The 12,638-nt window shown below is 45.1% G+C and overlaps 1 long non-coding RNA gene across 1 annotated transcript; it reads left to right on the forward strand.

The window, feature by feature from the left end:
- The first annotated feature begins 370 nt into the window (after window positions 1-370).
- On the forward strand, window positions 371-10,339 carry LOC309854894. Its single transcript, XR_014306477.1, has 3 exons — window positions 371-534; window positions 6,494-6,605; window positions 9,543-10,339. It is a non-coding gene; the product is annotated as an uncharacterized lncRNA (long non-coding RNA).
- Window positions 10,340-12,638: the final 2,299 nt, after the last annotated feature.

Here is a 12,638-nt window from a genome sequence, read left to right on the forward strand (position 1 = left end):
GCAGAGGAAAGTTGTTGTCTTCTCCTGTGTGTTCCCTTTTATCATCAAGGAAAGCGCTTGCTCTGAAGCTTTCTAGAAGTTTCCCCTAATATCTCACAGGCCAGAATTTCATCATATACCCACCTCTAACTGACCAGAGGCCAAGAGAATGTATTTACTATGAATGGTTCAGACTAATAATTAATCTGAGCTGCCTTTCTGAAGCATGCAGCCATCTTGTGTCGAAGAAAACTTGGGGTTAGCAAATGGAGGAGAAATGGTTGTAAGACTAGCAACTAACTGTCTCTGTAGCCCCACAGTTCTGTGGCAACAGTGTACCTGAGAAATGTGCCTATCTGGATTTCTGGGAAACTTTCTGGAGATCAGGATACATTGTGGACTCCTTGTGTAGGCAAAGGTACCTTTACTTGCCCCTACATTTCACTGTGGGTTTGGCTGCATCTAGACTGCCACATCAAAGGTATTTTCCCCCAGGACTTTGAGGTACTGTTCCAACGCCTTCCAGCACTCAGTGTGTCTGCAGAGAAGTCTGAGGTAAGCCCATCTCATGCTGATCCTGATAAAATGTTCCATTCTTTCTGGAACAGTTCTGAATTTCCTCTTTAATGTTGGAGGTCTGAAACTGCACTCAATATCTACGTATGGACCTTCCTTTGTTCATCCCCTGAGCACTCAGTGGGCCCTGGTAGTCTGAATATTAAATCTTTTTCTTCCACATTTATTTCCTTATTTTTTTCCCCCTCTGCTTCTGGAAGTCTAATAAAACTAATATTTTACCTTCTGGGTCTTTCAAACTTTTTTTTTTCATCTTTACTAATTTTCTAACTGCTTGTGTCTGCTCTAAATGATAGGAGGTTTCCTTGGCTGATCTTCTAGACCAGGGATTGGTGAGCTTCAGCTGATGTGGCAAATCTTGTCCACTTCCTGTTTTTCTATGACTTAGGAGCTAGATTTTTAAGTGCAGCTCTGCTCATTCATTTACATATTGTCTGTGGTTGCTTCAGGCTGTAATGACAGTCACACAGCTGTCGTGGAGACTTTATGGCTCGCAGTACCTCAAATATTAACTATCTGGCCCTTTACAGACAAAGTTTGCTGATTCCTGTTAGAGAATACCAGTGGGGGTTTTCACCGTGCTCATTCTACTGAACTGAACATCCACTGGATGTTTTCTACATTAATGATATTTTAAATTTCTTTTTCAAAGATTTATTTGAGAGAAGGTACGCACACATTTGAGAGAGCATAAGCAGGGTGGAGAGGTAGAGGGAGAAGCAGACTCTTTCCTAAGCAGGGAGCCCGATGCGGGGCTTGATTTCGGGGCTCTGGGATCTTGACCTGAGCTGAAGACAGACACCTAACCGACTGAGTCACCCAGGTGCCCTGAATTTCTAAGAACTTTATTTCTCTGGTTATTCTTTTTATCAGATGTATCAGCTATTTTGTTATGGATTTAATAATCATTTTCAAGTATGTTTTTTCCACAAGTACAAAAATGGGCACACATTTCACTAAAATGTTCACTAAATGTTCACAAAGGGAACGTATTCCTATAACCAACCAAAAGAAAAATAAAATGACCAACACCCCCAAAAACCTTTGTACTCCCATAGATTACAAACCACAGGGTAACCACTACTTTGACTTCTAATTTTGAGCTTTACCAGAATGGAACCCTTCCATATGGCTCTTTTCATGTCTGATTTCCTTCACTGAATATTATGCTTGGAAAATCCATGCTGTGTGTAGAAATTAGTTGTTCATTTGCATTTCTAGATACTATTCCCTTACACGCATACACCACAGCTTATTGAGTAATTCCATCCAAGTTGTTTCCAACTTTTACAGCACTGCTATAGACATTCTTACACATTTTAAGGAACATATTGTGTACATTTCTATTAATCAGGAATAGAATTCTGAGCCAGAGTACATTCAGCCACAGCTGACTCTGATGAATTCCCACCAGCAGTGTATGAGAAGTCAGTTCAACATCATCACCAGCACTTGGTAGGATCAATCTTTTTTTTTTTTTTTTTTAAGATTTTATTTATTTATCAGAGAGAGAGGGGGGAGAGAGCAAGCACAGGCAGACAGAATGGCAGGCAGAGGCAGAGGGAGAAACAGGCTCCCTGCCGAGCAAGGAGCCCAATATGGGACTCGATCCCAGGATGCTGGGATCATGACCTGAGCCGAAGGCAGCTGCTTAACTAACTGAGCCACCCAGGCGTCCCGGTAGGATCAATCTTTTAAATTTTAGTCATGCTGGTGGATGCGTGTTAGTGTTCATTGTGGTTTTAATCTGTATTTCCCTAATGACTAGTGAGTTTGGGAAATTTCCATATATTTTGGGCCATTTGATAGCCTCTTTTGTGAAACATCTGCTCAAGTCTCTTGCTCAGTTTTCTACTACATTGTGTATCTTATTGATTCATAGGAATTCTTTACCTATGTTGGAAAGGACTCCCTTATCACTCTTCACAGCTTGACCTTTTTATACTCTCAATGGTGTTGTTGTTGTTGTTGATTTTGATGACCAGAGTTTCTTATTTTGCAGTGGTCTTTTTATACTTTTTAAGTTAAAAATTTTTTTAAAAATTTGAATTTTGGGGGGTGCTTGGGTGGCTCAGACAGTTAAGAGCCTGACTCTTGGTTTCTGCTCTGGTCATGATCTCAGGGCTGTGAGACTGATCTTGCTTTGGGCTCCGTGCTCAGGGCAGAGTTGGCTGGAGATTCTCTTCTCTCACCCCCTGCTTGAGTGCTCTCTCTCAAATAAATAATTAAAATCTTAAAAACAATTCTATTTTTTTTCCCTTCATGGTTAATGCTTTTAACATTATATTTAAGAATGCTCTGCCTACTTTGCAACCGTGAAGATAATTCTCCTGTATTTTTTTTTTTCCTAAAAACTTTTCTTTGTTTTTCCTTTTATAAGCTGATGTCCAATTAATCTGGAATTCATTTTTGTTCGGGGCTAGGATTCCTTTTTCCTGCATGGATAGCCTATTGACTCAAGTTTCATTTATGGAAAGGGCCAACTTTTCTTATTGCATGGCTGTGTCTTCTCCTTTGTTACTAACACAGTGACTATATATATGCAGTCTCTTTCTGGATCCTGTGTTCCACGCCACTCTCTGTTTGCCTACAAGTGCACCAAGACCACCCTGCCTTCTTCACTATGGCTCTGTAATAAATCTTGGCATCTGGTCGTGTAAGTCCTTTAGCTTTGTGGTTCTTTAAGATTGTCTGGGTTGCTCTTGGTCTTTATCATTTCCCCATAAACTTGAAAATCAACTTGTCAGTTCAGACACACACATTAAAAAAAAAAACAATAACAAAACTTCCAAATTTTTATTGGGATTGAACTGAATCTATAATTCAGTTTGGGAACATCGTTATAATACTGACTATTCAAATTCATGAATGTGTCCTTCCTTCCTTCCCTGCCTCCCTCAGGTCTTTTAAAATTTCCATTGATACGGTTTTGCATTTTGTTGTGTATATAGATTTTGCAACATCTTTTGTTAGATTTATTCCTGGACATTTCGTTTTCTGATGCTTTTGTAAATGATATTTTTGAATTTAATTTTCTGTGTGTAGGTAGCTGGTACAATAGATTTCTGCATATTTACCTTATATCCAGTGACCTTGAATTCACTTAGCTGTAAATCTTTTCGGTTGCTAATATTCAAACATGTTGTTTATGACTAATGGCAGCTTTTTATTTTCTTTATTTATCCTTAATTTTTTCCCTTGCTTTATTACACTAGCAAAGACCTCTAGCACAATGTTGAATAAAGGTAATAGTGGGCAATCTTATCTCATTCCTAATCTCAAAGGGGGAAATTTCACCACTAAATTATGATGTTTGTTCTGTTTCTTTTGGGGGGGGCACTTTTTCTCAGTTTAAAGAGGTTTTCCACTATTCATACTTTTGTTTTGAATGGGTATTGAATTTTATTAAAGCTTTTCCTGCATCTCTTGAGATGATTGCATAATTTGATAATGTGATACATTATTTTGATTGAATTTAGAATGTTAAACAACTTTCCATTCTTAGAATAAACTTAATAATGATGCATTACCCTTTTCTATCTCTGAATTTGATATAGGTAGATTATAATCTACCATTAGATATTAGGGGTTTCTAGTCTTCATTTGTTATACTTGTTCTTTGCTCCTATTTATGTCTTCCACTCTTTTCTTTCTGCCTTTTGTTCTTCATATTGAGCATTTTATAGGATTCCATTTTCTCTGCTTTCTTAGCATATCAGGTATACTTTTTCTTTTACATTTTTTAGTGGTTGCCCTAGAGTTTGCAATATATACTTACAACATATTCAAATCCACTTGCAAATTACACCATGCCATGGGTGTGTCAGTGCCTAATAGTGATGAAATAATTGTCCTCCCTCCCATCCCTTGTATCATTGCTGTCATTCATTTTACTTATATGTTAACATACACCATGCTATATGTATATACTAATATAGTATCATTATATATGATATACATGAAACTAAACATGATTGGATACATTGTGACTATTACTATTTTGGACAAACTGTCTTCTGTTATATCAATTAAGAAAAAAATTATTTTACCTTCACTTCTTTCTTCTTTGATGCTCTTCCTTTATGTAGATCCAAGTTTTGGGTCACGATATTTTTCCTTCTCTCTAAGGAACTGCTTTTAACATTTCTTGGAAGGCAGAACTACTATAAAAAATATTCCTCAACTTTTGTTTGTCTGAAGGTCTTTATTTCTCTCCCACTTTTGAAGGATAATTTCACAGGGCACAGAATTCTAGGTTGATGGGTTTTTTCCTCTTGAGGCTAAATATTCTACTCCATTCTCTTCTTGGTCGTGTGGCTTTGAGGGGCAGTCAGACACAGTTTGTTCCTCTCTTGGTAAGGTGTTCCTCTTTGTTATCTCTCTAGGTATCTTTTTTCCTCTCTAGGTAAGCTCTTCCCGCACCCTCCCCTCCCCGCCCCCAGAGTTTTTTATCTTTGATTTTCTGTAGTTTGTAGTTCTGTAGTTTGAAGAAAATATGCCTAGGTGAACATTTACTCCACTGGATTTTTTCTGTGTTTTCTGTATCTGTGGTTTGGGGTCTGACATTAATTGGGGGGAAATTCTCGGTCATTTTTCAAATATTTCTTCTGTTCCTTCCTCTCTTCTTCTTCTAGTACTCCCATTATGCATATCCTAAGCTTTTCTGTAGCTGTTCCAGAGTTCTTGGATATTGTTTGTTCTCTTTGCTTTTCAGTTTTTGAGGATTCTATTGATGTCTCCTCTAGCTCAGAAATTCTTTCCTCAGCTCTGTCCAGTCTACCACTAAGTCCGTCAAACGTATTCTTCGTTTCTCACACAGTGTTTTTGATCTCTAGTACTTCCTTCTGGTTCTTTTTAGGATTCCCATCTCTCTGCTTACGTCACCCGTCTGCTCTCGTGTGCTGTCTGTCCATTGTGGCCTTTTGCATATTAATCACAGCTGTTTTAAATTCCAGGTCTGATAATTCCAACATGGCTGATAAGTCTGGTTCTGAGGCTTGTTCTGTTTCTTCAGATTGTGGTTTTTGCCTTTAGGATGCCTTATAGTTTAAATTGATATTCAGACATGATGTGCTGTGTACAAGGAATGTACTAGGTGAACAGGCCGTTTAGTAATGTAGGTGAGATGTAGGGAGAAAGGAGGCATTCCATGGTCCCAGGACTAGGTCTCAGATATTTAGTGAGGCTGTGCCTCTGGGCTGTGAATTTCACAAGTGTTTCTCAGGCTCCCCACCCCCCACTTAAGAGGGACACCATGGCTAGAGTGGAATTGGGTATTTCCCTTCTCCCAAGTCAGTTAGTTTCTAGGTAACTAGCTTCCCTCGAGTGCAGGGAAGAACAGAGTTCTCTCATATTTGTAAGTAGGGCTCCTTTTATTCTTCCCCTAATGGAAGTCCGAGGGGATATTTTTCCCCTCTGATATTTACTGCAGGAATGCATTGAGCTCCTGGAAGTAAATCTCACAGTATTTTGGGGGCTCCCTTAGGACTGAATCCCCCTGGAGTTTTCAACTTCAGACTTGTCTACATGGAGCCTCCAGCAGTTTGTCCATTAGAGCTCAGATTTTCCTCGCTGGCCCTGGTTCCCTCTATGCTTTCTGCTTTGAGTCTCGGCTCTGGTAAGTTGTGACTCACTGTGTCTGCCTGTTTCTCCAGCCTTGGGGGAAAGTTGAGTGTTCTTCTCTCTCTTATGGACTCAAGACGAGCTGTTCATTTTTCACTTTATTTAGCATTTTACTTGTTGGGATGGAGTGGCCACTTCCAAGACCCAGACAGGTGGAACTGGAAGCTAAAAGTTATCACTGAATTTGATTTGCTCATACTTGTTAAGGGCTTTTCATCTTTGTTCATAAAGAATATTGGCCTGTAATTTTCTTTTCTTGCTAACTGCAGAATTGAATCTAGCCAGCTACCCACATGCTACATGGTGTTTTTTACAGAAACTCCATGGATGGAAATCTGGAGACACCTGTTGGGGGAGAAACTACACATTCTGGAAGACCAGTGGTATGGGTGTTCGAGCCTTTCAGTCAATCGCGTCACCATGCCATGGTAGGTCAGATGCAAGACAGGGTTCACCACAGATTCCTCCCTTCACCTCACCCTTGGTATCCAGTATATTAGCAATTCCTGTTGTTGGTACCTTCATACAAAATCAAAATTCAAGGAACTTCTTACATTTTTGTGACCCTACCTTGCCCCAGTTGTGGTCTGCTTTTGCCTGGGCTACTGTAACCATCCAGCTCCTCTCCCTGCCTCCCCTCTGGCCCTGTGCTCCCACAGCCCATCCTACACTCAGAAACCAGAGACGTCTTTAAAAACATCTGTATGTGGTCATGTCTCTTCTCTGCTTTTATCTGTCCGCTATGTTCCCATTGCAGCTAGAATAAAATCCAACCCGCTTACAAGGTTTCAAACGGATCTAGTCTAGTCCCTGTTTACCTTATAAAGTTCATGTCCTACTCCTTCAGTTAGTAGGTTCCAACCTTCTACGTATCCTATCAAATTACCAGGTGTTATTTTCTTTATAGCACTTATCTGTATAAAACAATAGGCTTATTCCCTGTGGATTTTTGGCCGACCTTCCCCACACTTCTTGAGCGTTAAACATTCACTGACTGCCATCCCCAGCACTGACAACAGTGACTCATCATAGAAGGCGCTGGATACATGCTTGAACCCTATCTCCTAGTCCTTCAGACAAAACCAGAGTTTCCTATTGGACTTTCAGCTGCTGCACCTGGTGTACATTTAAGCCTTCCCTTGGGGAAAACCCATCAAAAGTGGGAAACTCATCCAGGGTCACTCTCTTCTCTCAGGTGTCTAGTCCCTTCCAAAACCTGTCTGCTCGGGGTTGTTCTCCATTGTCTTTAGGTAGTTATATTTTTATATTTTATCATCTGCACAAGAGTCTATTTGATTGACTCACAATAACCAGGACTGGATATGTTTTTGAAGTTAGAGTGTGGAGTTGGAGAGTTACTCTCAGAGGAATTTGGTTTGTTCTGTTTGGTTACTCTCTAAGGAGTTTTGGTTACCCTCTAAGGTATTTTCCTTGGGAACTTGTAAAGCCAGCATTAGCACCAACTGAATTGGGGGAAGATGGAGAATGGTGCAAATTTGGGGGCAGGAAGATCAGAAGTTCCGGTTTGGACATGTTGAGTTTAGGATGTTTGCTGAGTGGGTCATTGGTATGTAAAGAGCTACATCTTGAAGACAAACATACGTATTCTGGGGACTGCCAGCATACACATTTCACTTAAAGCCATGAGACTGGGAGAGAGAGTGCGGAGTGTGGACACAGAGGAGGAAACAAAGACTGTGACCTGCCCACTCCAAAACTAAGCCAGGAGAAGAAGAACTGGAAGAAACACAAGGGCAGCAGTCAGCATGGGAGGGAAACCAAGAGAGGGGTACCCCGAAAGCTGTATAGAGAAAATGTGTCATGAGGGAGGGAATGCTGCTGACAGGTGCTGTCAGATGGGAACTGAGAACTGGCAATCCTGAATGTTGGTGTTGGGAACCCGGCTGGGGGGGCAGGGTTTGAGAGACAACTGGGGGTGGGGACTGGAGGTATGGGGGGGTTTATTTAGAAGTGGCTCCTTGGCAAGCTGTAAGGATAAGGATGAGGGCATCATCAAGGTGGTGCTCAAAAGTACATGATGCCAAAGAGTTCTTGGGATGAAAGGGAAGCCAGGAAGAGACTCACAGAGAAAGCTCGATTGGCTGCAAGTTCCCTGAACCGGGGCAGAGCCTGTGAGATGGGATGAAGGAGTGAGAAGGTCAGAGAGGGGCCCTGATGTTGGCTCTTTCCACCGTGGAGCTGTTCTTCGTAATGAAGAGCCCCAGGAGGAGTCATGGAGAGGACGGCAAGCGGGATGGAGGCCGGTGGAAGCGTAAGGAGCTTGAAGGCCTGGGTGGGATGGAGGGCACAGGCAGAGGATGGACTCATGGAAAGGTCTGGGATGCAGAGAATGAGAGGACCGCTGATCCAGCTGTCAGTGCTGGAGGCAGGTGAGTGGGGAGAAGCTGATGGCGAGGACAGTGGCAGAGGCTGGTACAGCTGGCTGGGGAGGACCCCACAAGGACGGGGTGACCTGAAGGTAAAGGGGAGGAGGCTCTGAAGTCCTACTCCCACCATCCTCGTCCCTGGGGTGTGGGCGCGTGCGGAACGAACACCCTCAAGAGATCAGGGCTTTGGGGGCAGAGCAAAGTTTCAACTTTATCACTCCTGAAAACATCAGAGGGATTATTTCTGCCCCATCAGCCAAGCCTTCAGTGAGAATAGTCAATACCAAATACTTCTCAGTCCCAGAGCTATTACTGCTTGGCATTCTGTGCTCATAATGTACTTGCAAATTGATTGTTTTGTTTTACTTAACTTTTCAGGTTCAGTGGTAAACCAATGACTGAATGTGCTCCCCCCACAACAAACCTCCTCAGTTCAAAGTATTACTACGTCTCACCTCCTCCCTTGCCCCTCAGCTCCTCCCGCCTCCACCTCCTCCCTTCCTCCCCTGTCCCCTCAGCTCTTCCCCAGTCCCTCAACTCCTTCCCTGGCTCCCACCTCCCTTCAGTCTTTAGTCCTTCTGAGCATTCAGATCTCATCTTAGTGTCACCTCCGGAGATAGACCTTTTGCCATTCTGGATGAGATCACTGCCGCTGCTCCCCAGTCTATTCTTCATTTCTGCACACTTTTCCTTTCCTTCATAGAGCCCAGTCCCATTTATATATTTCCTTTTCAAACAGTCTCTTTCTTATGGAATAAAATTACACTAGGAGCCGGGTCAACTGTCCCACTCACCATGGTATTTCCAGTACTTGCCAGAGTGTCAGCCCGTAGCAAGCCTTTAACAGATATTGTTGGACAAGTATTCGTATTTCCATTTTATAAATGATTCAGAATGAGACTCAGCAAGAGTGACAAAGCCTGGCTCCTGACCAGGGTCTTCCAACCTTTCCATTTCCACAGTCCCTCTTGAAATTAGGAAGCGGTTTACTCTAATTCTTCATGATGGGTTAGAATGGCCGCAGCATCTGCCCCTGAGCCTGCAACCACCAAAAGGAGACCACACAAGGGAAGCTGTAGCCGCTCCTGGCTCTGCCTCGAAGGGCCTGGCAACATCGCCTTCCACGCTCTGAGAGCACTTGCTGTCAGGACGCCTAACTGCCTCGCGAGCCTGGCTGTCCTTCTAGAGAGACCGGGGGCGATGCCACGTGCACGTCCACAGCTGCAGGAGCATTTTGGCAGAACCTCCGGGTGGCTTCCGCCCCAGCTGCCAATCAGCTGCAACTCCACGAGCCCCCGAGCCCCGGGGTGAGTCCAGCAGAGCTGCCCAGCTGAGCCCTTTCAACCCGCAGAACCACGAGGGAGGTTGGAATCGTTGTTCTAAATAGGGTGGGAACTTGGAGGAGGCCAGAGGGCACCTAGGACACAGGATGTAAGGAGGCACTCTGCTCTCAGGGACCCAGATTGTCCTTGCTTGACCTTGACAGTGAACATCTCCTTAGACCTTGTGCCCTGGGGGCCTCGCTTCCGTCTGCCCAGACCTGGATTCTCAGCCACGAGGTCTGGGTGGTTTTACCCAGCTCTAGAGACCCGAAGCGTTCGTGGGGCTTGGAGCAGAGCAGGTGCACTGGACTGAACCAGTTAAGGTTCCATTCCAACTTCCCAGCAAGGGGTTTCCGTAGGAACCCTGGGTGCTCTGGGTGTGACCCTGACAGTTTGTATCGCACTTTCTTCAACACAGCATTCCTGGGGTTCTAAACTCTCACTGTCTCCGCTTCCACAAACGTTCTTGAGCGTCTCCCTTGGGTCCAGCACTGGCCGGCGCTCAGAGATGGTGGGGAGAGGGCACGGGAGACAAATGCGGATCCTGCCTCCAAGAAGCCGACCACGGACCCAAGCAGCCGCTGCGGTGGTCTGAGACCCAGGGAGCCCACGCCATGGGACAGTGAGTGGGGCTGCCGAAGGGGCTGGAGGAGGTTAATGCCTGAACTGGGGAGACAGCAGAAGACCGGGAGGTGGCGGGTTAGTGCTGAGCCCCAAGGGTGAGCCCAGATGCACCCAGCAGCGGTGAGGGGACAGGACAGGAACACCCGTGTGCAGCTGTCACTGTGTCACACTGCCCTCTTGTTCACTTGTTCCATCTCCCCACACTCCCTTTGGGACGATCAAGGGAAAAGGGCATTTCCAGAGGTCTCTCCGGCTCTTACCTCAGTGGCGGTGCAGACCGACACCAGAGCTGTGGCCTTGAGGGCAGGGCAGGGCAGCGACACCTTCCTGGTCAGTGGCTGGTCACAGCCCTGATCGCTAGCCCTGATCCGCTGTCCCTTAAGAAAATGACCTACAGGCCCTGGACCCATGGCTCCTGTTTGCAGATGTTCTATAAAACCCGAACTCACGGGCCGTAAATACGGGAAAGCGTATCTGGCCGGCAAAGCGCCTCCCGCACTGCGAGCCGCGTTCACAGCCCCGCACCGCCTGGCCGGCTGGCTGGTCAGCTCCCGCGGGCCCCGAGGTCAGGCTGGGCCCATTTTCCTGTAATTCTTTACAATTAGCACGTGGCTTGTCTGCAGAAAAGGGCAGCCAAGTGTTTTCAAATAGTATCTTCTCTGCAGGTTAAACATTTACTTTCTGCTCTGCCAACACAGTTAATTTGCAGAGTGAACCCCTTTCCTCTGAACTTCTAACAAATGCAACCTCAATTCTCAGGCCCATGCCAGCTGCGATGGTGGGATGGGGGTTGGGAGGGAGGACCTGTGAGAACTTGGGCCGAATCGGTGGAGGAGGCAGCTGGGCCCAGCTGGTGAAGGAAATGGTCAGAACCGCTCTGTGGCAACCTGTGCGGGGCCTGGAAAAAGGTTGGAAAAAAAAAAAGCCCTCTTAAGCCTTTGTGGCTCTCTGGGGACATCGGAGTTCTCTAGGAAAGAATCCCATGTGCTGGGACCCAAGGCTTCAGGCCTCGTGGAAATCCCAGGGACGATAAATGTTGTTCATAATGTAATCGTAACACGTGGGTTACACTTCTGGATTTTTATGTTTGCATACCCATTCTTCGCTTGGGGTCGAATGTCTCACTTAAGGTTTGGCCACGAGAGTGAATGGGGGACCTGACTGCTGGCCCTCCTCCTTCATGGCCCTGGGGGATTTGCAAACTCAGACTCCAGGCCAGCAGGTGACAGGAATAAACAGCATGTGGGGGTCAGGCCGGTGGCTGTGTGAGGCCCTCGGCTCACCTGGAAGGGAGGCATGACTGCACATTCCTGCCTGTGAAAAACACTGGCCCAGTGTTCCGGCATGGGTGGATCTTAATAAGAGAAGATGGCTATCTGTACTTTTCCTTGAGATTGGCAGAAAACATTGCTCGACCAAACAACACGCGTCTGTAGTCCGAGTTGGGCAGCCAGGGAGGGGCAGGGCGTGGAGGGGAGGGGTGAAGTCAGACCTTTGGATGCTGGTTCTCTGGAGTCACTGGCCGTGTGACATTGGCCAAGTCATGTCCCTTCTTGGGCCTCATCTTCCTCATCTGGAGAGTCATGGGTCTGGAGTTTCCATCTTTTTATTTTTTTTATTTTTTATTTATTTATTTATTTGACAGACAGAGATCACAGGCAGGCAGAGAGGCAGGGAGAGCACAGAGCCTGATGCGGGGCTTGATCCCAGGACCCTGGGATCATGACCTGAGCTAAAGGCAGAGGCTTTAACCCACTGAGCCACCCAGGCGCCCCTGGAAGTTTCCATCTTTATTTTGTTTTTTATTTTCTATTTTTTTTAGAGGGGAGGAGGAGCAGAGGGAGAGGAAGAGAACCTCAAGCAGGCTCCGTGCCCAGTGCAGAACCTGACATAGGGCTCCATCTCACGACCTGAGATCATGACCTGAGCCAAAATCAGGAGTCAGACCCTCAACCTACTGAACCCCCCCAGAGGCCCTTGGAAGATTCCATTTTTAAAATGTTGTTCAGCCTCAGGATTTTGAACCCCCAGCACACAGTGATATATATGCTCAACTCGGTGGCCAAAAAATTGATGTTAAATTAATAAAATAATGAATAACTCACCTGGACTTTTTGCAAAGATAATC

Source organism: Mustela nivalis (assembly GCF_964662115.1).
Source record: "Mustela nivalis genome assembly, chromosome: 2".
NCBI classification, from domain to species: domain Eukaryota; kingdom Metazoa; phylum Chordata; class Mammalia; order Carnivora; family Mustelidae; genus Mustela; species Mustela nivalis.